Raw genomic sequence first — 24,762 nt, forward strand, 5'->3', positions numbered from 1 at the left:
GGGTGTCCCCAGCCCACTAGTCTGAGACTGAAGGTCTGGGGCCTCCAAGGGCTGGAGCCGCAACTGGTTCACCAGGCATCCCTGGGGCCTGGCCTGGGGCCTGGAACACAGCAGGCACTGAATAAAGACCAAATGGACTGGGGATGAGAGGTGGGAAAGGGCCAATACAGGCTGCAGGATTCACCACAGTCCTTAAGAACCAGCTGAGTGACCACCAAGTTCCAAGGAGGCCCTAAGGTGCGAGGAGGAGGGCGGGAGGTGGTGCTCATGGCCATCGTCGGCCTGGGCGCCCAGGAGACCTTCCTGCCTCCAGAATGACAGTGGCGAGCACCAAGTTCCAAAGAGGCCCTAAGGTGCTGACAAGCTGTGCAACCCCAGAAAGGCTGAGCAACCCCTCTGAGCCTTTATCTCCTCTTCTACAAAGAGATGTCGCGTAAGAAGAAAGCGGCCAGGAGGCAGTGGACGTGAACGAGTGACCACGAGGCTGGCCTGTCCTCATCCATCCCCACAGGTGATGAACACAGGTGTCCCACAGCCCACAGATCTGGGTTCGAGTCCTGGCTGCTCAGCTCACAGCTCGGGGGTGGGGGGGCCCGCGGGCATCTGACCCAACCCCACTGGGTCTAAGCGTCCTTGTCCTCCGAAAGGGGACAGTGCCCTCGGCTTCGGCTCCCTTCACGTATCACGGAGCACCCCCGAGTGCGACGCCTACTCCCCCACTGCCCCCCACTGTGCTGGGGACAGGCAGATAGTCAAGGCCAGGCCCTGCCAGGGACAACCAGTCCAGAGCCAGAGGCCTTTTCCAGGAACCCGAAGGGCCCAGTCAGTCAGTGATGCAGCAGAAGGAAGGGTACTCTACCTTCCTGGCGGAGACTCCACTTGCCTCCCTCCAGCTATAACCTACAGTAGACGCCTACATCCCTGCAAACCAAGCCCTGGGCGCTCTGTGCACAGCTGGGGGATGGGACAGACCTGCATGCAGGCCCACCATGAGGACAGTCACCCCAGCCAGAGGCCCAGGGAGGGCACCAGACTCACGCAGGGGACCCCTGGCACCGGAGGCACTGAGACCAGGGTCCAAGTCCAGCCCCACCTCCTCCTGACCAAGGACCACAGGAAGCAATGTCACCTCTCCGGGCGCCAACGTTCTCATCTGGAAAATGGGCGAATAAAACCTCCGGACAGGGTTGTTTCGGGACATAAATGGTGTGAGCTGAGCATGGTGCCTGGTGCACAGCAGGCAGGCAGCAACCACAGTTCCTGGGACACAGTAGGTACTCGGTAACCGAGAGCCACCTTGGGGGTCACCGCCCTTCCCGTTACTGTCACTCCCAGCCCCAGTGAAGGCGCTACGTGTCACCGGCTGGAACCTGCGTGGTCATCCCCACCAGACCACTGAAACTTCCACCTTACCAGCACGTGGGTCTCCCGACGCACCCTCTGTCCACAGGCCCCTGGCTCAGCGGCTGCCTCGCTGTGTGGCCCAAGCCCAGCCCCTCACCCTCTCTGAGCATCCACTTCCTCATCTATAAGAGGCTAGTCTCCAGGGCCCCTCCCCCGCCGACGGGCGCCGGGCAGACGCCGCGGTCAGGGTGAGGCCAGCCACAGGTTCCTAGAACCCCAGGCCCCACCCCGCAGGGGACCTGGCTGGGGTCTGCAGGAGCGCCGCGCTGGGAAGACGGTCCTGAGCCCCTCTCCTCTCCCTCTTAATCCAGAGACCCAGATTCCAACCCTCAACCCGCTCCACACCCAAGCTGGCAGAGGTCCCTCAGGGATCAGAGAGGTTGCACAGCTCAGAATGGCAGGGCCAGGACCTGCCACTGGGGGTGGACTTTTCCATTACACCACCTCCTCCCAACTGATCCAGCAGAATCCTAGAGAGCGTGGCCTTCACCGGCCGCAGCCTAGACACCAGTTCCCTGCCTCCTGCTGTGTGCCCCCAGCAGGTCACTTGGCCTCTCTGAGCCCCAGTTTCCTCTCTGAACACTGAGCGTAAGAACACCCACCCCAGGAGGTTACAGGCAGGGCTCCACGAGCCCCGGAAGTCGAGGGCCTGGAGCACAGTGGATGATCAATGAACCTGCAGCCACCACGGTCACTGGCTGCCCACGCACAGGGCGGCCCCAGGCCCACTTCCCACCGTCTCCCCAAGGTGGGCTGTTCAGTAAAGGGCCCACACCCCCAGTCCAGGGCTGTCCACCGGAGGGCATGGGAGCCAGGACCCTTGGCCACCGCCCTCTGCCACCAGGCTGGTGTGTGTCCCCCCCGGGCCAGCGGGACATCCTGGCCCTCCTCCTCCTCTCTCCGCCCCTCCCCTCCCTCCTGCCCAGGAGGCAGCATCGGCACAGACTCAGAGGCCTGGATTCAAATCCTGCCCTCCACGCCAAAGCCACCTGACTTCCGTAAAATGGGCAGGTCAAGGATTACGTGGGCCCAGGGTAATGCGGCCCTGCCCTGATGTCACGACCTCTGCCCCGCCCAGATGGCGGTAGGGGAGGGGCGGTCTCTCCTCGTTTCCCCAGGGAGAAAACGGGGAACTGGGCACCCCAAGAGGGAGGCCCCGGCCAGGCCTGGCACGCGGTCCTGTGACAGCTGGCAGGATGTTGGGAAACCCATAGGCACTTATTTCAACACCGCGGCCGCGTCAGCGACCAGTTTCGACACACAGCGGCGCCCGGGGAGGGCCGCGGCCCTCTCGTCCGCCTGCCTGGCCCGACCCAGATGCGGCCCTCGTCCTCAGGGGCGCACAAGACGGGCCGCGTCGTTTCGAAGGTGCAGAGGCCGGCCCCGCGGCCCCGGGCCACCACAGGCCCGCTCTGCCCCAAGCCTCCCGTGGCCCTGAGTTGGCCCAGCGCTCAGCGGACCCACCAGGGGCCAAGCTCGGAGAGATCACGTTCTAGAAAGAGAGAGCACCCCGGGGCCACTCCTCACCCGCCCCGGGAGGCACAGCCGACTCGGGGAGGGCTCAGCCCGGCCCGCCCAGGCCTCACAGCCAGCGCACGGGCCCAGCCCAGCCCAGGGCCTGCACGCGGCCTCCATCCCTCCCAGCCGAGTCCAGGGCCTGCACGCGGCCTGCACCCCTTCCAGTCGAGCCCAGGGCCTGCACGCGGCCTGCACCCCTTCCAGTCGAGCCCAGGGCCTGCACGCGGCCTGCACCCCTTCCAGCCGAGCCCAGGGCCTGCACGCGGCCTGCACGCGGCCTGCACCCCTCCCAGCTGAGCCCAAGGCCTGCACGCGGCCTGCACCCCTTCCAGCCCAGCCCAGGGCCTGCACGTGGCCTGCACCCCTCCCAGCCCAGCCCAGGGCCCGCACGCGGCCTCCATCCCTCCCAGCCGAGTCCAGGGCCTGCACGCGGCCTGCACCCCTCCCAGCCAAGCCCAGGGCCTGCACGCGGCCTGCATCCCGTGGCTGAATTTTAAGCAAAAACAAGAGGCACCTGGGCTGGCAGCTGCCACTCAAGGGCACCCCTGCTCCCCAAAAAATGGTCCCGCTGAGCCCCACCCACAGAAAGAAACTGAGGCCCAGTCAGGGCGAGGGACTCGCCCAAGGCCACACCTGGAGGACCGGGGGCAGCGGGGACCCCGCTCTGGCGCCACACCTGGCTGCGCGCACTGGGCCAGGAGGACGGGAGCGTTTTAGTTGGGGTGGGGGTCTGAGTTTGAGTTGGGACAGGGTCCACCGTGGAGGTAAATCCCCTCCGCGTGCCCTCTGCCGTGCGTCCCTGGGAGGGAGGGGGCGTGCCCGGGGCCCCCAGCGCCAGCCGCCCTCCCCCACCCCATCTTCAGCCCGGGGGGCTGAGGTTCCCGGCACAGCCGCCTGCCGTTCAGGCCTGACACGGCCTGGCTCCCGGCCCCCGGGAGACATCCAGGACCAGTCAGTGGAGGGGACGCTGCAGAGACCGCCACCTCCCACAGTGACTGCACCCCTCACCCAGCCACCCAGCCTGGCGGCCCCCCATCTCAGCAGCATCATCTCTTAGGACGAGGGGCCCTGCCGTGGTCAGAGCTCCACTGGGTACACCGCCCACCAGGTCCTGCCGGGGCCAGCCCTTCCCAACCTGCAGACTTGCCACACCTGGGCCTCCACGCGCCCAGCCCTCCTACCCGGGTGCCCCCTGCCAGTGGCCCGCACAATGCCCAGCTGGCTCTCAGGGACAGCTCAGCGGTTACCAGGAAGGATGACAGGGCCACCACGCCACGGTCTCTCTGAAATCCCGACAGGCTCGACACGGCCGGCGGCACCCAGAGAGACACGGAATTTCAAATGACTGTACCCCTTCCATCAGGTGGGGACCGGGTGTCTTCTCCACCCCAGGTGCTGCTCTAGACCTGGGCACGCAGCAGAGAACCCACAGGGGGATGGAGTGCGAACTGGCACAGAAATAAGGCAGGTAATTAGGAGGCACCAGGTGGGGTCGCCCGGTCTGGACACACTGGCAGGGCAAGGCCGGCAGGAGCAGGCCACGAGGGAGGGGGCCCGGTGCTCCCAGCAGCGGGAACCGCCAGCCAGAGGGGTCTCCTGCCGGGGAGAGGGCAGCCTGCCAGGGTTCAAACTCAGGCCCGAGGTCATCAAAACTCAGGCTCCCCCGGGCCCACCGTGGATAGAAGTCACCCCACATGCCCTCTGAAGCCTCCGGAGACGCCCCCGATGGGCACAGACAGGTGGCTGTCCCCCCGGCCCCACATCAGGAGACCAGGGGCCACAGCTGGCTGCATCCCAGCACGTCAGGCAACAGGATCCCCTCCCCAGGTGCCCGGGAGCCCCAGCCCAGCACCCCGCTAGGTCTTCAGACCCAGCAGAGTCTGGAAGCCGGAGAGGGAAGAGGAGAGTGTCATCCATGGTGGGACGCAGCGCCTTGAACACCGTGCTCGCCGCACGCGGAGACGCGTGTCTATGCACGTACACGTGTACGTGCGCGACTGCGCGTAAACAAGAGGTGTAAGGTCTCAGGCTAATGGGCCTTGCGCTGGGAGGAGGGGGCCTCGCCCCCGGCCCGCACCTCCTCTTCCACCTCTGAACCTCAAGGCTGCAGGGGACGGAAGGGCAGCTGTGCGACAGTGCCCGCCTGGCCGGAGAGGGAAAAGGACTTTCCGAGGTCACTTGGCCGAGAGGGACCCAGGCACCCCAGGCTGGACCTCAGAGCCAGGCCCGTAACTCCCAAACCCGGTCAGCACCCGAGGGGCGAGGAGACCCTGGGCTGGGCTGGGGGGCGTGGGGACCTCACAGAGACAGGGCGACAGGACCCCAGAGGCCCTCGTCCCTCACACCCACACACGCGTGTGCACCGCCCACGGAACGGAGCCCGATTTCACTCAAAAAGACAGCCAGCGCTCCGCACTCTCTGCTGCCTGGCCCCTCACCCTGCAGGGTGCACGTCTACCCCGTCCAAGTACCGGGAGGTCCCCGAGGCAGGGGCCGTCTGGCCCCGGGAGGGAAGCCCCAGGCCCTCGGGGCCGAACTCACCAGAGCCCTGGGATGGCCGGGGTGAGAGCTGCTCCCATCTTCCTGGAAGGGGCCTCGCCTCCTCCTGGGGGCCTGGTCACGCCTCCGTCCAGCCCCCGACCGACCGTCTGCTGAGCCGGTGGGGGCACCGGGCACTGGGAGCCCGGACTGGACTGGGCCACATACCGGCGTGTCCTCCTTCACCGGGAGGAGGCCTCTGCAGGGACAGGGGCGCCTGGGGACAGGGCCCAGCGAGAGGTCTCAACTTAAGGCCTCTCCTCCACCTCCACCCCCCACCCCCATATCTTACACACGTGGTAAGCGGGGAAAGGAGCCTCCGTAACTGAAGAGCGAGAACCAGGTGAGAAACGGGCTGGTGCTCCCCAGGCCGAGGGCCCGGGCCTCCTCCAACCCCGGACCCCGGGACTCAAGCCGAGGAAACTCCTGCCGCTGCCCCTCAGACGGCGGAAAGAGTCCCGGGAGACAGAGAAGACCCGGGCCGACACCCGCTGCAGCTGAGCTCGGGCAGCCCGGGCCTGGAGCCCAGCGCTCACGCCGGTACCTCCACAGGGTGAACGAGCAGGGTTGTTTAATAACAAATTACAAAGAGCCGGCGGGGAGTGTCTTATCAGCAAGGATCTCCGGCAGGGCCGATCCCGTGGACTGATGTCAGGGAGCTCTGGGAATGATTTAGCTTAATTAGCAGTTCCTGCACGATCAGCAAAAAGCGCTGGCTGAGCCGGGGCCCGGGAACCAGCGCAGCCGCCAGAGCCGGGTCCCTGGGTGACGCCAGAACCAGAGGTGCCAACAGGTTGCCACGAGGCCGCACGGGCACTGCGGGCGCTAAGGCCGTCTCTGCCCCTCAGTGGGCACGTGGGCTCCCACGGGCCCACTGCACAGCTGGGCAAGTCGAGGCCCGGGAGACTGCACTCCAGGCAAACTCAAAAGTCCAGGGCACACCTCGAAGGCCGGCCGAGAGAAGCCCACCACGCCCTCCCTGGCAGCCCGACAGCTTGGCAAAGGTTCACGTCCCGTCTATGAGCAGCTGGCTCCTTTACTGCTCTGTGCCACCTGCCACAGAGGCCCGAGACCACCACCCAGCCACCCCCTCCAAGGGCAGGGAGGCAAGGGGCAGACCTTGGTCCCAGGGCGCTGCATGGCCTCGGGCAAGGGATCCTCCGCTCCGGGCCTCAGTTCCCCATGTGTCCGTGGATGGCCCCTCCCGGCCCTTCAGACCCCAACACTGTTATTATCTCCTGCAGCTTCTGGAAGCAAGAAGCCCAGGCCAGGCTGGCCCGGCTCGGGACGAGGCCCAAGCCCACCGGTGGGGGACGCTTGATCCCCACCCTCCCACGCCAAGCCCTGCTGCGCTGGCCCCGGGCCGGCCTCACGCTGCCCGAGGATGCTCAGGGCTGGGGCAGCTGTGGCTGGTGCCGGGGAGGGGGCCGCTCCCTCGGCCCTAGGAGCCCGCCGCAGCCAGGCGCTCTGTCACTGACACCAGAGGTAGCGAGTTCCAGAGGGGCCGGGGGAGCACAGGAGCAGCCCTGCCGAGGAAGCTGGAGCCGGCCGGAGATCACTGTGGATTCCTGAGCCCGTGCCAAGGCCCTGGGGCCCGGAGGGGCGGTGAGCCATGCAGCGGAGAGGAAGGCCCTCGCCCCCTCCCCATGCGTGCAGGGCATGCACAGGGGACCACCCAGGCAGCGCCGACGCCGGAGAATCGCCCCCAGGACCGCAGTCCCTCCCTGGCCGCCTCCCCGCTGGGGCCTGGCGTCTCCCAGCCTCAGTCTTCCTGCGCGACCGGGCACAGCACGGTCCGCAAGGCCTGGCCTGAGAGATGCTGGCCAAGTGCCAAGCCCCCCCAGAAAGGAAGGGATGCAAGAAGCTGGCGCCAGACAAAATCCTACAGCCTTAAGGCTCAGGCCAAGGGAGAGCCACGCTCCCAGAGGTAATTCGCCTGAGCCCCTGACCCGACCCATCACCCCTGGGCTACCCACGGGCTCACACGGAGGCCCAGCTTTACCAATGCTGAGCGTCTGTGTGTGCGCCTTTCCCCACCAGCCAAGCCCCCCAGCGTGGGACCCGTGCCCCAAGCTGGGTCCTGATCCAGGCAAGATGAATGAACGGCGTGAGTTCTGCCCAAAGCATCTTCCCTTGCATCCATGGAGTGTGCCAACTGCCCCTCCCCCAGTCCGCCCAGCTCCTCGGAGCCACCCCCGCCAAGGCAGCCACCAGGGTCAGATGTAAACCGGTCCCTCCCAGGCCCACCGAGGGACAGCAGGGCCCCAGTCCCCGCACACAGCACCGGCTACTGGGCCCCCAGAGCCCCAAGCAAGGAAGAGCAGGGGGCCTGGCCACGCACAGCACCAGGGCCTGCCACCCACACCAAGGCCGGCGTGAGACCCAGAGAGGGGCCAAGAACGCCCAGTCTCACACCACAACCGGGTGCCACTGCGTGTCTCAGGGGCGGACACACCTGCCAAACCCCATTCGCAGGGGCAGGGTCGGCCCACACTCCAAGCGTACCCAGGGCCAGGACCCAGATGCCTCCTTGGTCACCCGCCCAGGTACCGCTGCCCCGCCCCTGGGGAAACAGCTGGTGGGGCAGAGGGTTTCGGCCGGGCACCAGCAGGCCAGTGGCTGTGACCGAGTCTCCACCTCTTTGTCTAAAGCAGGAGGCCCCGAGAGGACCCTGAGATGGCACACGGGGTGGGGGGCTCTCCCGAGGCCCGTGTGCAGCCAGCCACAATCGTCAGCAGCCCCTGGCCACGCACCCACCCCACCCCCACCGGGAGCTGTCAGCTCCCCACCTCCTCCCTTCCAGCGCCCGGACCCTGGCTACGCTGCCCACCCAAAACCTCACAGCCTTTACCACGAGACACGCCCCCACCAGATGCTGCGGGACTGCCCGCCCCCACGGGGTGACCTCGGACGGGCACAGCCCTCTCCAGACTCAGTTTCCTCATCTGAGAGGGGAGGGGGCGGAAAGGAGAAAGGACCTGGAGATCCTCATGCCCTGTTCAAAGGCCAGGGCCCACATCCCAGCTCGTGGACCTCCTGCCCTGCCGGGACACACGGGTTCCCACCTCACGGCTCCTGCACCCTGGTCTGGAAGGTCTGGGCAAGACGCCGTGGACCTCGGAAACTCAGCTCAGCTCAAGATTTAGGGAGAAAGATCCATGACATCCCGCCGGTGGAAGAACCTAGAAAAGCAGGCTGGGGGGGGGGCGGGGCAGAAGACCGGTCCGGGAGGGGGGTGCCCTAGTAACCACGCCCACAGCGCAGGCTGCCGGCTTTGGCGGGGGGGGGGGGGGGGGGGGGGTTTGCCGTTCTTTTCTCTGGCTGTGAAGTTCAGCAAAGGCTCTTCCCCCCGAAACTGCTAAAGCAAGTGGAGGTGACAAAACATTCCCGCCCGAGGTTTCCGCAAAGGGCGCGACTGTGTTTACCCAAAACTCACACCACCCGAAAGCCGGCGCCCTGCCCCTCCCACGCACCTGCTAGAAGGTGGGCGCTTCCCCCGACGCGAGGAGGCCCAGCGGCCCCCCAGAACCCGGTGCTTTCACCGTCGGGAAGGTGCAGCGAGGGGCCGTCCTCCGAGGGCTGTGCTCAGGCGGACGGCGGCTGCTGCCGCGCCAGCCAAGCGTGACCGTGCGCTGAATACCTGGCACGGCCCAGGACGCGGGCTCCTGGAGGTGTGCTCGCCGGGTCCCCTCTACACGACCCTCTCTGCCCACGTGCCCCGTCGGCGCCTGCCTAGAAACGCTGCCAGCAAGTCACAGCAACGGCGGAGACAGGCGCCCCTGCAGGGTGAGGGCCAAGGAGCACGCCGACAGGCCCCCAGCAGAGCTTTCTCCTTTCTCCTTTCCGCCCCTCCCCTCTCAGATGAGGAAACTGAGGCTGGAGAGGGCTGTGCCCGCAGCATCTCGGGGCTCACCCCTGGCCCATTCGGGCTGGGCGCTTAGATGGGAAACCAGTAAGCCGTGAAATGAGCTGATCCTCTAAATGGACCCCCTTCCACCTCTCCCCTCCGGCAGGGAAGGGGGTGGGCAGACAAGGCCGGTGCCTCCTGGGCCCAAGGCTTGTCTCCCCAGGGCAGGGGATGCCGCCTCTGAGGCCGGCCCTGCTGCCACCAGGCTGTGCAGAAACAGGGAGCAGTGAGGCCTTGCTGCCCACACACCCGCGGCCATCACTCACAGTACGCCCATCACAAGACACGAAGACCCCCAGAAGGCTCCCCACCACAGACAGAGCCCTGCAGCCCCGGGAGGGTGACCATACCGTCCCAGACCTGTCAAAGGGAAGGGGGTGGGAGGAGGGGCGCCAGCCCTGCGGCCATCCCCATCCTTCTCTGACTAAGGACAGCAAGCGTTCGCCCAGACCGGGGCTGGGAGCTGGGGAGGGATGGGATGGCCGGGTCGGAGGGCGCCTCGGGCCCGAGAAACATGGTGTGGGAGCCAGGCTCAGGCGGGGAGGCAGGGCTTCTGGCGGAGGAGAAGACCCCTCCCCAACTCCCGCTTGGAGCCCCGACAGCCAGGCTTGGCCATCATCAGGAGCGTCCACCCCGGCCAGGAGCTGGCCACGAGAGACGAGTGGCTCCACACAGACTCTGAGGCTCACCCCTGGGGACCTCTGGTCTCTCCTGCTCGGGGAAACAACTCACGTGGCCCCAGGGCCCCCGCCCCAGGGAGAGAAGGCGGCCCGTCTCTGGGAGGCAGCTCTGCAACCTCGAATACCACCGTTTATTCGCTCAGAGCACCCGCGGCCGCGAGCGCTGTGCCGGGTGCTGGGTGCACAGTGGGGACACGGCCAGCTCCACTCCCGCCCTCTGGAAGCCCAGCCGGGCAAGGCTGGGGGCGACCCCGGACCAGCCACCAAAACACGCTGCCTGTGGCAGGAGGGAGAGACGTGGGGCTGCGGGAGCGCCCACGGGGACCACAGCGGGCGCGAGGGGTCCGGGAGACGCCCCGGCCCCGCACAGACCTCTGGCCCCCATACACGAGACGATCAGGAGCCGGGGGGGCAGGTCGGGCAAGGAACACGCGGGGCCGGGGCGGGCGATAGCCCAGCGGCGATGGGGACACTGAGGCACGAGCGGGGGCTGCCCCAAGCAGCAGGGACAAGCAGAGCCCACTTTCCAGAGCCACGTCCCTCCTGACCCCCTCGGGCAGTGGGACAACGTCCAGGAGAGGCAGTGCTGGCCAGGGGCGAGCTCGGGGCTGGGAGGGGGCCAGAGCTGGGGCACGTCGCCTGCACCTCCGTCACCTGCACCTTCTGGCCACGGCTGTCCCAGCACCCCCTGGATGGACTCGGGCTGGAAAGAGCGAGAGGGACGGGGGGTGGGGGGCGTGGGTAGCAGGGGGTGACGCGAGGAGGGACCACGGGGCCCGAGGCGCCAGGACAGCTGGGCAGGTCCTGAAATGGGCCACTGCACACAGTGGGTCGCAGGCCCGGATGGCGTCAGGGCCAGCGCGGGGACAGCCGCCCTGCCGCGAGGGAGGCCTCGGTCTCCCCACCCGTGACGTGAGCTCTCCAAGTTTCCTTCTGGCTCTGAGACCAGGTGCCAGGCCCAGAGAAAGCTCCAGTGTTAATTAGTTCATGAGCAAATTAGCAAAATGGTCACCGCGTTACTCTGATGAGACAGATGCCAGGACACATGGCAAAGTCAAGTCTGACACCGAAAGGCTGCTTGCTCCCATCAGATAAACTCCGAGCGGAGCCCGCAGAGGAGGCGCTGGCCGCACCGGGCTCAAAGGGAGCCGGGGCGGAGCCAGGCACCTCACAAACCCTGCCAGGCCTCCTGGGTTCCCAGACCACCCGGAGGCGGCTCCCAGACCCCAGACCAGAGCAAAGATGGGGCTCAGCTGGGGCTCTCACAGGTCCCAGCCCAGGACCCCTTCGCCCAGCCTGCCCAACAGCCCCATTCGGCGCCCGTCCGGCCTGCCCCCGCCTTGGTCCTCCGCGTCCACCATCCCCCAGGCGAAGTCCCAGGTCTCGGCCCAGCCCGGGGGCAGCCCCACTCCCAGGGACCCCAGGCCTTGAATGGGGCTACTCCCTCCAGGACGTCCTGGCCAGAACTCCTCCCTGGGTGGTCCCGGATCCCGGGTTGCCCCCGGACAAGTCAGACCCTGGGACCGAAGCGGGGGCCCCTCTGCTGCTAAAGACCTTTCAACAGGCTTGGAAGCAGCGTCTGGACGAGGGGTGCTGGGCAGGGCGCGGCACCCACGTCGTCCCCACCACCTGTCCTCCAGACGAGGAGGCGGGCTCAGGGATGCCATCTCGAACCCAGCACTTCTGCAAGGCCACAGGGCACACCCGGCCTCACTGTCACAGCTCGGTCCCGTGACCAGCACGGGTGGGAGCGGGGAAGGAACAGCTGCTTCCTGCCAGCTCGGCCCTGGCCCCGACCACACGGGAATCTGCAGCCCGTCACCGGCTCAGGCAGCGGCCAGACGCCGACCCCTCACCCCGCAGCCTGGGCAAGGCCACCGAGAGCAGAGCGTGGCTCCCAGCCCGGGCCTGGGGACCCTGGGACCACCCCCACACACACACGCCCCCACCCCCTGGCCAGACAGTGAGAGCAGGGACTTTAGGTAAGAGCCTGGGGGCTCCTGCCACCTCTGCCTCTTGGGGGGTTAAGTGGCCATGACAAACCCAGCCCGGATCACGGCTGAAGGACCGGACGCGGCACTCAGCACCGCCAGTCCCACCCTGGCTCAACCGCCTTGCCTGGCTCCTTGCCCTCTCTCCAGCCCGGGACCCCGGGAGGCCCCAGAACCTTCTGCCTAGCCTTGGTGGGGCGACAAGGAGCCTGAGTGCGTGAGCTCCTCCCCTTCACAGGCCAGGCCCACCAGAGCCCCCCCGGGCTGCCCTGCCCAGCTAGACAGATGGCCTGAAGCAGCCCACGGGGAAGTGGCCAGGAGGTCGGCCAGGCACCAAGGGCTGTCACAGGACCTCCCGAACCATGGCTGTGTGTTTGGGGAGGGCGGGGCGTGGCCACAGGAGGGGCCGCCTGCCCCCTGCCCCCGCCAGGGCTCCACCGCGGCTGGTTCTGACCCCAGAGCCACAGGTACCTGCCCTCTCCTGGGATTCAGGCCACCAACGATTGCTGGGTTTTTATTACTTATTCAGCAGAGTGAGTGGCGGGTCCTTCTTAACCGATTCGGGAAAAGTCAAGCCCAGGCCCGCGGAGGGAGAGTGGGGCCCCCCCCCCCGGGGTCCCAGCCTCCCCAGCCCAGCACCCTCCAGACAAAGGCATACACAGTGTCCCGAGAGGGCGCAGAGCCCAGAGGAGAATGAGGACGACGATTTATGGAATTCATTTTCCACGGAGCTGGGGGGCTGCGGGCTGGGAGCTGGGCAGATGGGGGGTTGGGAGCTGGCGAGGCGCCGCAGGGCAGGAGCACCAGAGAGCCAGGAGGGATGGAGAAGGAAAGGGAGTGAAGCCAGAAGAAAAAAGTGCCCGGGGAGGGGCAGCCTGGGGCAGCAGGCACCCCCCGCATGACTAATTAGCTGGTTACTGGCAAATAACGAGCAGAGGTGCCCTCCCAAACACCAGAGGCCCCAGGGCAGCCCCGACAAGGGAGCCCCAGCAACGCCACCTGGGCCCTGCAGCCCTCCCAGGCTCTGCGTGGCCTCGGGCATCCACTGCTGGGCCTCAGTTTCCCCAGATGTTCACTGAGACTGGTGGGTTTCAAATCTGGTTCTTAGGCGGGGAAGTGGCCCAAAGGGAACACCTCACTCTCCTTGCCTGTCCCTACTGATAGCCTGGGAGACCCGCCCCCCAAGGCCCCCCACTCTCCGCTGCAGACCCTGTTTCCTCCTGGGCCTCACCCCAAACTTCTCCTGCACCAGGAGGTGCTCAAACGCTCCCTGAACTGAACGGGCCCCTCTGCCTTGGAAAGGGGGAGGTGACACAAGGCTTAATGAAAATCCCCCCCAACGTGGGGTGTGAGCCTCTCGGCGACTCTAGCTTGGCCCACAGGGCTCCCCCGCACCCCTTCTTTCCTTCCGCTTTTCTAAGCTCTAGGGGGTGCTGGGACACCCCCCTCCCCTTCCCTCCCTGAGCCCGCAGCGGTGAACTGTGAACTGCGGGGCTCCTGGCCCTCTGCCCTCATGCACAGCACGCTTTCACACACAGGCCAGGCTCAGACCTGCCGGCATTCCCGAGGCTGCCACCACCGCCTCGCGGAGACCCCAGCCCTGGCCCAGGCCTGCCCCAGAGCAGCGTGTGTCGGGCAGGGCTGAGCGGTCCTGCCCCATCCTGCTGACAACAAGGGCAGGGAGAGCCTGGGGGCAGCGCTGCTCTACTGAAACAGCACCAGAGGAAAGCCTGGAAACCCAGATTCCTGGAGAATTCTCGGGAACTGGACCTTGTTAGCTTCCGCATACAACACGTCCAGGGTTCCCACAGGGTCAAGTCCAGACCCGGCACAGGCCCTCTGGGGCCAGCCCAGGCTCAGGCCTTCACTTCCCCGCAAGAACCCAGAAGTCCCCTTTCACCTCTGGGCCTTTGCAAATGCTGTTCCCCCATCCGTTCCCTTATCTAGACCTGCAGTTGTTGCCTCTTCCAGGAAGCCTTCCCCCAAGCTCCACCCCAGCCCAGGTTGATGGAGTCCCTTTCACCCTGGACTGCAGCTGCCCACGTCCTGCCCGTCGCCCCAACTAGACCCTGAGCCCTCGCCTTACCTCCTGCCTGAAAGTGGCCTCCTGCCCAGCTCACGGCTCATCAGGCCAGGACAGTCTCCAGGTGAGGACACCCAGCCTGGGCTGGGCAGAACTTGGCGGTCTGGGCCCTGACCTGGGAAAGCAGTGACTGTCGGCTCCTTCCTTGGTCGGGGGCAGGGTGGCCAGCGGCAGCCCTCTCAGAAGTGACACACGGCCTCCCACGGGGACCCCTCTGAAGGACACAACCCTCGGGTGGGCAGGTGACCAGGGTCTGTCCACGAAAACACACGCAGGGGTCGCACCTCACTCCCGCCATGCGTCCCGAAGGATCCCCAGGCCACCCACGGCCCGTGCTCCCGCCGGCCTTCCCGTGCTCCCGGGGCACCGTGGATAACTGCGGCCACCCCCGGCCTCCTCCTCGGCCGTCGCTTCTCCCCGCTGCCCTCGGGCCTGCCACGAGCTGCCGCCACAGTCTCATCCCCTGGTAAGACAGGTCACAGGCTGCCAGGGCCACACTGGTCAACTTACAGAGAAGCACGACTGACACCCCCTTTTCTAGGAACGTGGGCTCCGCCCTGAGGGTGGCCCTGCTTATTTCTGAAACAGGTCCGCGTCCTGGGACGTTCTGGCTAACAGAGAGCCGACTGCTGCCTGGGAGGCGCATTCCCTCCCTAAACGCCGCTCAGGACCGTGTCCACCACTGCATCCCCGGGCCTCAGGGGGCCTGGCGGGCGTGGGGTTGCCAGGGCCTCAGAGGCTCCCGCCCTCCCCTTGACCCAGCCGTCCGGGGCCTGGCACAACTCCTGTGGACAGACCCCCTCCTCCAACCCGGGCCCAGGAGGAAACCGAGGCGGGAAGGGCCTGACGTCACACAGCTGCAGGACAGGGGCTGAGGCGAGACCCAGCTCCGTGCAGGCCTCTCCCCGGCCCCGCAGAGCCCGCTCTTCCCCAGGACGGGGCCGGGGGAGCGGGGAGGAGGGTGCAGGCGTGTCCCGCAGCAGCCGACTCCGGCTGGTTTCTCCTCCCGGGGAGCAGGCCCTCCACCGGGGACCAGATCCAAACCCGTCCAACTGCCCCGGACGACCCAGCGCCGGGCGACTATCTGCTCCAACGCGTTACGCAACCCGGCCCCCAGCGAGCGATTGCAACAGGCCGCTGGGCCGCAGATAAGCAGGCAGAGGTGCGGGGTGGGGGGGACTGGGGGCGGATTTTTGCTTTGCTTTGTGTCTCGTTTCTGCTCCCCAGCCCGGCTCGGGCCCTGAGGCTGCTAGGTGGGGAAGGAGGCAGGTGAGGGGGCCCCGGGAGACACCCTCTATCAGGGTCCGGACTGAGCAGGCCCCGGGCGAGGGGAGGCCTTTCCCGGCCGTGTGGGCACACGTGCCGCCGGCCGAGCTGTGACCCCCCCCCTCAGTAGGACCCTGATGAGAAAGTCCACCCTCCCCGTCTGAAGCCCAGCGGTATCTGGTCCAAGAGTCACGAACAGGATCACCCCCGTGCGCCCGGCACGCAGGGCCATCACTTGGGGGCAGGGAGGGCCCCACTCCCCCACAGCCTCCTCTGTGCACAGGGTCCCCTCCCTCATCAGCAGGGCTGGGGGACGGGCTTGAAGAGGAGCCCGCCGTGGGGACCCTCGCGCCCCGTGGCCCGCCCACCCGCCAGGGATCTTTTCTCACGCCCAGATGGTGAGCCCAGCCCGAGGCCAGACCCGGGGACCGCAGACCCCGCCGCCACGTGCTCCATCTTCCCAGCGTGAGCCAGACCGTTCCCACCCACCCTACAGAGACCCAGCGAGGCAGCGCCTTATTCTCTCCATTTCAGTGATGAAGAAACCAAGGCTCGGAGTGCTTGAGTAACTTGTGGCCCCCTGCTCCCCAGTGGGGGCACCCCCAAAAGCCTGATGCTGTGCCGCCCACCCGGGACCAGCCTACCCAGCCCCACAGGGTTGGGGCAGGGAAGCTGGGCGAAGGTGGGTCGGCCTCCCGAGAAGGCCCGTAGCCCGTCCCAGACCGTCTGGGGTGGCAGGGAAGGAGCAAAGGCCAGCAGGGTTCATGCTTCCCCGGTCACCAGGAAAAGGAGGCCTGGTCTGGGACAGCCTGAGCCCGGCTCCCACAGCAAGAGCTCTGGCGGGCCCCGCTCTGGCTCCCCGTGGGGACACAACCCTGCCTCCTCTCTTCGGAGGCATCCAGGTCCAGCAGCCATCCCAGACCTCGTCCCCCAAACCCAGCTGTGGTCAACCCCCCCCAAGGGCTTATCTGACACCCTTAGGCTGACACCCTTATCTGACACCCTCACAGCCTCTGCTCCCCTGGGACCAGGGAGCCACAAAGCTTTCCAAAGAATGCAGACTCCAGGGCAGGGCAGAGCCAGGGCCCTGGGAGGAATTCCCCGCACAGCGGCAGGTTGCACAACGGGCCAGGTCTCTACCTGCCTCTGCAGTGTTGCAAGGACCCACCGCCCTTCAGGCTGGAGAACAGAGCGAGGGCAGAGGTCGGTGCTTCCCCCACCCTCAGGGGGGCAGGGTCCGGGCCTCCCAGACCTCGCAGCACTCAGCCCTGGCCACAGAGGACACCTTGCAAACCTCTCTGCAGGTAGCCGCCACCCCATCCCTCCTCTCGGGCTCTGCTGGCCCCCGAACTCTGGGCCTGTGCCTCTCCCTTCCCACCCCACCCGAGAGGTGCGGCCCAAACAAGCGAAGATTAACCAAAACTGACAAGCAGTGATTCCCGAGGCTGTGGCTGAGCCACGAGCACCGTTCACCTTCCCAGCCTCCCGAGGGCAGATCAGGAAACTGAGACTGGGGCGGGGTGGGGGGAGGTGCCCGACATCTTCCTGACCCCGGACGACGGTCCGGCTGGTCTTCATCTGTCTTTCAGTTGCCAGCGCTCCCTGCCCCCTACAAGTCAGACTGGCCGCCTGGCCCAGCTGCGGAGCTCAGATGCCCAGCCTGCCAGGCACCGCTCACGCTGACCCTGGGGACCCACAGCACAGAGCCTGGGACCTGGGCCTGCACTTCCCCAGGTGAGGATGGACTCCGGGGCAGAAAGAGGCAGAGGGGAGCCAGGCACAGGGGAGGGCTCCTGCCTGCAGGGAGGGGGTGGCCCGGCCCCAGCCCCACCCTGAACCCCAAAGGCCAACCTGGGCAGGAGAAAGGATGCACGGCCCTCCTGCAATCACAGGTCCCAGGCACTCCTGGAACAGACACCCTGCTCACACAGCTTCCTGAGAGCAGGGGAGCCAGTCTCTGGGGGGGTCCCTCTGGCCCAAACACCCCATAGCACTGAGGCAGGCTCCCCAACTACCACTGGAGACTTCCTAGTGGCCTCAGTCCCTACATGCCCACACCCATCGCCGGCCCTGGAAGGCCCACGGGCACTGGCAGGGAAGTCAGCGTGCAAAGGTCTGCGGGACGGGAGCCACGGATCAGGGACTCAGGGAATCATCACCTGAGGAGCGTGGAGGGCCCGGGACACGGGGCCAGGTCTGACCCAGACCAACAACAGAGCTCCTGAAGATTTAAATCTCCTGGGAACACACACACATATATACACACACACACACACACACACACACACACACACACACACGCACACGGAGTTACAGGAAGGATACTGGGGAGCACCTGGCCCAGATGATACCTGCACGTCAGTGTCACCCAGGGGCTGCCGAAAAGCCCCAGTGCCCAGGCCCGGCCCCCAAGGCTGCTGATCTAATTGGTCCAGGGCGTGGCCTGGACACTGGCAGTTCTGAAGGCTCCCCTGCTTTCAAAGGAGGGCAAGGCAGGGAGGGTTCGGGTTCGGGTTAGGGCAGCCAGGGTGAGAAGCTCCGACCGGGTCACTTTCACAAATCCCTCAGGCCTTCTCCCGCCAGCCTGTTCAAGGAGGGGGGATGCAGAGTAACCGGCGGCGGCATCGGCGAACAATTCTGGAGTGATGATGACCACGGACACGGCCTCGCCATTCAGCTCCTGGTGACAGAGCTCCATCCCAGTAGCTGCGGACGCCGGCAGGCCCAGGACGGCAACGGCGCGGCACGCACCTCTCCTGCCCCTGATCTCCCTGCTTGCCATCACTGCACCTCTCCGAGGCCCCAGAACTTCTCCCGCTGAGCCCCTGGCGGCCACGATCAGTCAGTCAGAGAGGCCTGCGGGCTGGGGCCTGCGGGCTGGGGCAGACCTGAGTCCCCGCTCCAGGGGCCTGGTGACCTCTGCTCCCCGAAACGGCACCTCTTGCTCTCCCAACCCCATCCCCTGCAGCCCCTGTGGAACACTGCCCCGAACTGCAGACACAGCTTTCTAAAAGCACACTCGGCGTGGCTCGGAGATGTGTTCGGAGCTGTCCGTGAGTCTTTCCAACATCACCAGGGAGACGTCAGGCATGCCAAGTCCCAGACGGCTCAGCTCGCCAAACAGGTACACCTAGCCCTGGAAACAAACCACCTTCTAAAGGGACCGGAAGGCTTCAGGGAGGAATGGCCCCTTCCCTGCCCGAGGCCTGGTATCACTGCCCAGAGGGCACCTCAGCCCTCCTGCCCTGGGAAGGGGTTGGCGGGAGGGCAGGCGACCTGCTGGTCTGGAGCAGGAGGGCTGTATCCAGGCCACCACTTCAGGAGGACCGGAAGGCCCAGCTGGACACACTGGGGACACACACGTTCCAAGAAGCTGACAGGGCATCACTTGGTAGAGTCTGAATTCTTTTGAACACAAGGGAAGGTTTGCTGAAAGCGGGGACTGTCCAGGGCGGCCACGCGAAGGGAGACCAGCCTAACGCCCCTGCACGTACACACACGGCAGCACGAACACACGCACACACACGTGCCCACTTGCACACATGCACACACATGCAGCCCAGGCCGCCAGATCCCCCTCCACTTCTGTCCACCAGGCCCAGGCCTCCCACACCCAGGGCTGTCAGAAATTCCACCTTCTGGGGACCTTCGTGAGTACAATTCCAGCAGCCTTTAAATCCCCCTAAGAAAATAAACATGCCCTCTCCCCAGCAGAGCCGGCTCAGGCCAGGGTCTGCCCTCGTCGCCTCGGGCCCCGGAATCCTGGCTGTGGGCCCACCCCTCCCCGCCACCAGTGCCAAAAGGGGATCCAACTCGGCAGACCCTGGAGGGCCCCGGCCAGTCCACTCACCCTCCCAGCCCACGCACCCAGGGCCCAGCCCGACAGCACGGGGAGAACCCAGGGCGCAAACTGCCCTCTGCCTCCCCGGGTGCAACCAGTGCCCACGCTAGGAAGTGGGTGCCCCATCCCCCAGGAGACAAGGAAGACGGGGGAGACCGCGCTGAGACCTGCTGCCCTGGGCCGGGGAAGATGAGCAGATGGGGCCGACGCGCCCAAGGCGCTGCAGCCCACGCAGCTGCCCCCGACCCCCGGGATGCGCAAATGGAGTGGGCACCTCGCTCTCCCAGAGGATCGCGCCCCTCTCTGCGCCCCATACAACGTGCAGGGGACGCTAAGGACCGACGTGGAGCCACTCCCCGTGCTGGCCCCGCACTCGGCCCCTCGGTCGACCCCATGACACCCGCACCCTGACTCTGTTTCGCAGGGAAGACTGCCGCTGAGTCAGGAGGTAGCTGCAGGACGTGGCTGGGGCACGCGGCCCCCAGCGCCCGCCGGCAGCCGGGGATCAGCGCCGGCCCCGCCAAAGGAAAACAAGGGAGGCCCAGCAGAGGGTGGCTGGAGGCTGGGTGGTCCAGACACTTAGCCTCGCACGGTCTGCTCTGGGCGCGCGGCCACCTCTGCCCGCTGCTGGGCAGAGGCGAGGTGGGGAGGGGCAGGGCGGTGCTTCCAAGCCCTGGGCCGCCCGTCTGTGGGCCCGGAGTGGGACCCCTGCGCCCTCCCTGGTGCCCGAGACGCACCCGCGGGCCCTCATGCACCCCAGGTGGGCCCTGGCGAGCGGCCACCAGGCCTGGCTGGATCCCCCAGCCCAACTCCACTGGGGTGTCCGACCCTCCTGTCAGGAGTGGCAGGGTCCATCCATGTCTAGGCTGCCCCACGGCCCGGGAGGCCTGGGGGCGGCTCACCTGCCCCCTGCCTCGCCACGTTCCCATCACACACCTGGGCAGGCCCAAAGCCCACTGCAGCCCTGGGACCAGGCCCTCAATCCCCCGGCCCTCAAGCCCAGAACACTGACCCCTGGCTGTATTCAAGCCCCTCACACATCACTCCTGGGACCCTCCTGCGGGGCCATCGGGGCTCCAACTCCCCACACATCAGGCCTCCTGACCAACAGGAAGCCAGACCTCAGCCCCCCAGGCTCTCCCCGTCCTGACACACGTGCACACCTGTACACTCACACATGGGCACACAGAGACCAGAATCTACCACCCCCCACCCCACCACATACAGACCAGAACGACCCCACCAACACACGCCAGCCACACACACCCCGCCCCCGAGAGGCCGGGCCCACAGCCTCTGCATGGCCGCCCCAGACCTCCCCGAGGCCCCGCGCACCCACTCTCACAGACCCCACTGGGCGCCGTTCACCTCTCATTTGATGCTTAAACATTCATTCACGGCTCCAGATTGGCTATCACACCTCGGCTTTAATTAAAGAGGGCCGCACGGCGGCATTCTAAACAGCAGTGTCATTTCCTAATTGACGAGACTCCATCATCAAAAAAAAAATACTCAGACGGGCCTGAAACGGAGCCGGCGCCCCTCCTCCACCCCCTCGGAGCAGGCGACGAAGGTTCAGCTTCAATTTTTAATCCGCTGATGAAATATTCACAGGCCAGGGAGGGGATCACGTTTCCCAAGGTGTAGGATCCCTGGCCTCTCCAGGGGCTCCCCGAGCTGGGAGGACACCGAGTTTGGGGTGATGAGGTGAAGGCGGGGGCTGGACACCTGCCCGCCCCGCAGCCAGCACCCTGTCGCCGCCTGGGTCCACAGGCTCTTCCCTCCCCTGCACCCTGCCCTGGGCGCATCACCAACTCCACTGCTGGGGGGGGGAGGCCTCCGGGCGGTGACCCCTTGGAGGGGGACACAGGGTCCCAAGGTCACCAGCAATGTCCCCCCAGGCCTCCTGGTCCCAGACCTGTCATGTCTGGACCTCCAGTGCCAGTCCAACCTGCTCCAGGAGAACCAGCTCTGTCCCCAGCACTGTCGTTTCCTAAGCGGAACGTCAGAGGCCCAGCCCCCGACGCCAGCATTTCCTCATGATCAGGCATTTATACCTCAAGGCTGCAAACGCTTCTGGTGATGGTTAAGTCGGCGGCCCCCCGTTTTACAGGCGGGGATACTAGAGCGGAGCGGAGAGGCCCTGGCCGCCCTCCCAGGGCGTCTGCCCACCGTCACCGAGGAGCACGGGAACGGCCAGGTGAGAGAGGCGTGTGACACTCGGCCTCCGGCGGTGGCAGTGCAGCCCCTGCCCCCTCACGGAGCACACAGTACAGATGAAGAGGCAGAGCCGGCGAGAGGGGCCCCAGGACTCAGCTCCCCGGAATGCGTCCCCGCGTGCAGCAGGGTGGGCGAGGACCCCGGCCCACCTCCTTCCCGCCTGCCTCCGAACAGAGGGTGAAAACATTCCAGATGAGCAGCGCCCTGGGTGGGAGGGGTGGTGAACCAGGCCGCCATGCCCGGCCGGGCACCGAGGGCAAGGTCCTTCAATTTCCTGCGCAGGCCACACGGTGAGCACGGCCAGAGGACACAGCTGTGAGCCTGGCACCATCCGTCCTGGGCAGCTGGCCGGCTGCCCGCTGTGCCCCCCGCAGGGGAAGACCCTGGACGGAAACTACGGGCCTCTGAGGAGGATGACCCCGCCACAGGCAGCCCCGTGGAACCCCCAGCCGCTGACCCGCCACCGTGGGCCTCTTCACCACCAGCTGCGAGACCAGGATGGCCAGCCTCCTCTACAGATGCGGGAACTGAGGCTCAGAGGAGCCGGGGGTCTCTAACGCCAGTGGTGTGTTTGGCCCTCCACCCTGCAGTGCCAGCGCCCCCAGCGCTCTAGAAGGCCCATCCCCCCACCTCCCCCTCCCTCCCCAGCCCCTGCAGCACCGCGGCAGCTTCCAGCATCCTGCCAAGCGAGCCTGACACTGACCAGCTGCCCAGCCGGCCTGGACAGGTCGTTTAATCAAAGCCTGCGATCAGTACAGCCCCTCCTGAGATCACTGGGCAGATGCACCCGCCCAGCCATCTGGCGCAGCCACTCTTTCTGACCCTGGACCTGCGCGTACCCCGGACAGAGGCGTGAGTCCAGGGCCCGGGGAAGGGGGCCCAGCAGTGCAGGAGGGGGACAGTGTTACGGGCAGAACGCTGGTGTGTGCTGTCAGCCAGCCGCCAGCTGTGTCCCTGCCCGACCCCCCGAGCCAGCTGCACTGCCCGTCCCTGAGCAGCTGTCCTGGGTGGGCACGGCCCAGGAGCTCGGCCCCGCGGGACCACGTGCAGAGCTGTGATCGTTGGGTTCACACCCTAGATACACACTCGAAGCGAATATGGCCAAATTCTCAGACACGGAGGTACACACAGCCTCAGGGGGACCGAAGACCCAAACAGCCCAGCATGGGGCCTCCGATGTCGCCAGCCCAGCCCGCCCGCGCTCACCTAGACTCTGGTCCCCGTCCCCTAATGCTCGCTGCATATAAGAGCCCCAGGGACCGAGAAACCGCGGGCCCCAGCCCACCCCCTGTGGCCACCACCCCCAGCTGCAGCAGCCCGACACCAAGAGACACGGCTCGCTCGGTCCCACAGACCCTGAGACATCAAACCTCATGTGGGCATCGGGCCACCCGTGGCCCCCAGGTCAGGTCCCAGCCCACCAGAGGGGGCTGCTTCTCCCTCACCCCCTCCCTGGCCAGGCTCCTCAACCCCGACACACCAGCCCCCAACTTCAGAGCCCCCCCCGGGCAGACAGGCCAGTCCCTGTCTGCTCTCTCCTGCCCCATCACGGATGCCCCCCACTCCCCACTCACCAAGCCCACCAAGCCCTCCACCCGGGCCGGGTCACTTCCCTGCCCAGAGCTGCCCGAGCAGGCGTCCGGGCACAGCATCACAGGTGGGGGCAGGCGGCAGCCCCAGGCCCGACCAACCCCCTCTCCCAGGAGAGCCTCCGTGCGGGCCCTCCTGGGCCGGGGCAGCACTCAGGGGACCCCCATCCCCACCACGAGTCCAGGGGCAGTGCAGGTCCCTGCCTGGCGGCGGCGCAACACCAAACATCACCCACCGCCTCAGCACAGGCACTCCCTTCACTGCCTGCGACACAACTGGGTCTCCGACACGCCTGCCCCCTCCCCGGAGCCTCTCTGCCCACTGGCGCTACCCCGCAGCTCCCACGGGTGCTGGGCGGAGCCTTACTGAGGTCCAGGAGCAGGTGCTCCTGGAGGCCGGGGGGCCAGCGTTTGGGCACCACGCTCAGAATTCTACTCTCACTCGGGGGCTGTGAGCCCCCCACCCAGGTCCCAGCTGCCCCCCGCCACAGCACCCCTGGGAGGCATCCTGGTGGGACTGGACACCTGACAGCGGATGGACCCGGGACAGGGCGAGGGTCTGGACGTGCAGGAGCGGCCCATCTCAGGAAGACAGGGGAGCACCGGGTTCAGGGGGCGTCCCACAGACAAGAAGGGGTCAACAGTCCCCGATATCAGCACATGGCTCCCCAGCCATGGCCAACCCTGACCTGCACCAGGGCGCTCCCACGACCGCCCTGGGCTCAGAGCACCCTCACGCCCACGGGGAGCTCCCTGCCGAGCACCCAGCCCTCCACGGACGCTGTGCTCCCCGCGCCAGAAACGCCGCTCCGACCGCCCTGCCGCCTGTTCCCACCCTCGAGCCCCTGCTCGTGCTGACCAGGTGCTGCACTGAGAACATTCCACGCTCTGACCACAGGCCCCAGATTCCCAAGTCTCTCTCCCAAGACCGGACGTCAGTGTCCCCGGCTCTTCCAATCTCCACGCGGCCCTGTGTGGCCTCACTGACCACTCGGGACTCCGGCCTCTTCCCCCGCCAAGCCCCCCACAAACAGCACCACCTCTCACCAAACCTCGCGGGCACCCCAATTCCCAGAGCCCCCAGCCCTGGCCTGTTGGGTGTGGCTTTAACTGCAGCCCAGACTCCCCCATCCCCACAGCCGCCACCTCCTCAGGGACTGAGGACCCTACCCCTGCCCCTGGGCCTGGTCTCACCAGCGGCCAGGGCTTCCCTCCCCTGTGGGACAGGCCCAGAGCCCCACTGGAGCCCACGTGGCTCTGCCTCTCCCGGCACTACCCCTGTCCCACCTGACCGCCATCCAACACCAGCCTCTGCGCTGACCTGCCCTGGTCAGGCTCACTCCCACCTCAGGGCCTTTGCACATGCTGCCCCTGCGGCTGGGAAAGCTCTTCCTTCCCGTCTCTGCCTGGCTGCCCCTTCTCGTCCTACAGCCTCACCTCAATCGTCATCCCACGTACCCAGGACTCGGCCATTATCACCGCAGGCCCCGTGCTCCTCTGGACGTGGGGGTATGGAGGTCAGAGGCGAGCCCGGCTCTGAGCAACTAGGCCACGGAAGACTCCTCCAGGGCCCTCCCGCTCAGAGGACGCACCGACACTGTGACGGCCACCCCCCGCCCCCCAGCTCCCCTCCATCCGGGCGGAGGGCGCGCCGTCTGCCCCTGGGACAATGCTGGGGGGCGCAGACAAATGCAGGCTGACCGCCCTGAGCCCGCAGTTAATCTC

General features: G+C 66.7%; 1 protein-coding gene across 5 annotated transcripts in view; it reads right to left on the minus strand.

Moving 5' to 3' along the window:
- RXRA (retinoid X receptor alpha) overlaps positions 1–24,762 on the minus strand; it is a 97,158-nt gene that overhangs the window by 51,097 nt on the left and 21,299 nt on the right. Inside the window, exons 1-2 of one of the 5 annotated variants that reach the window (XM_049711458.1) lie at positions 6,047–6,063; positions 5,464–5,677 (exon numbers count right to left, since the gene is read on the minus strand). The exons of 2 other annotated variants lie outside the window; for them this stretch is intronic. The gene's annotated coding sequence lies outside the window, so the exon portion shown is untranslated. 2 more of the 5 variants (XM_033415161.2, XM_033415160.2) reach the window with 2 other exon arrangements.

The sequence above is a fragment of the Orcinus orca genome, chromosome 6 (genome assembly GCF_937001465.1).
Source record: "Orcinus orca chromosome 6, mOrcOrc1.1, whole genome shotgun sequence".
Classification (NCBI taxonomy): Eukaryota; Metazoa; Chordata; class Mammalia; order Artiodactyla; family Delphinidae; genus Orcinus; species Orcinus orca.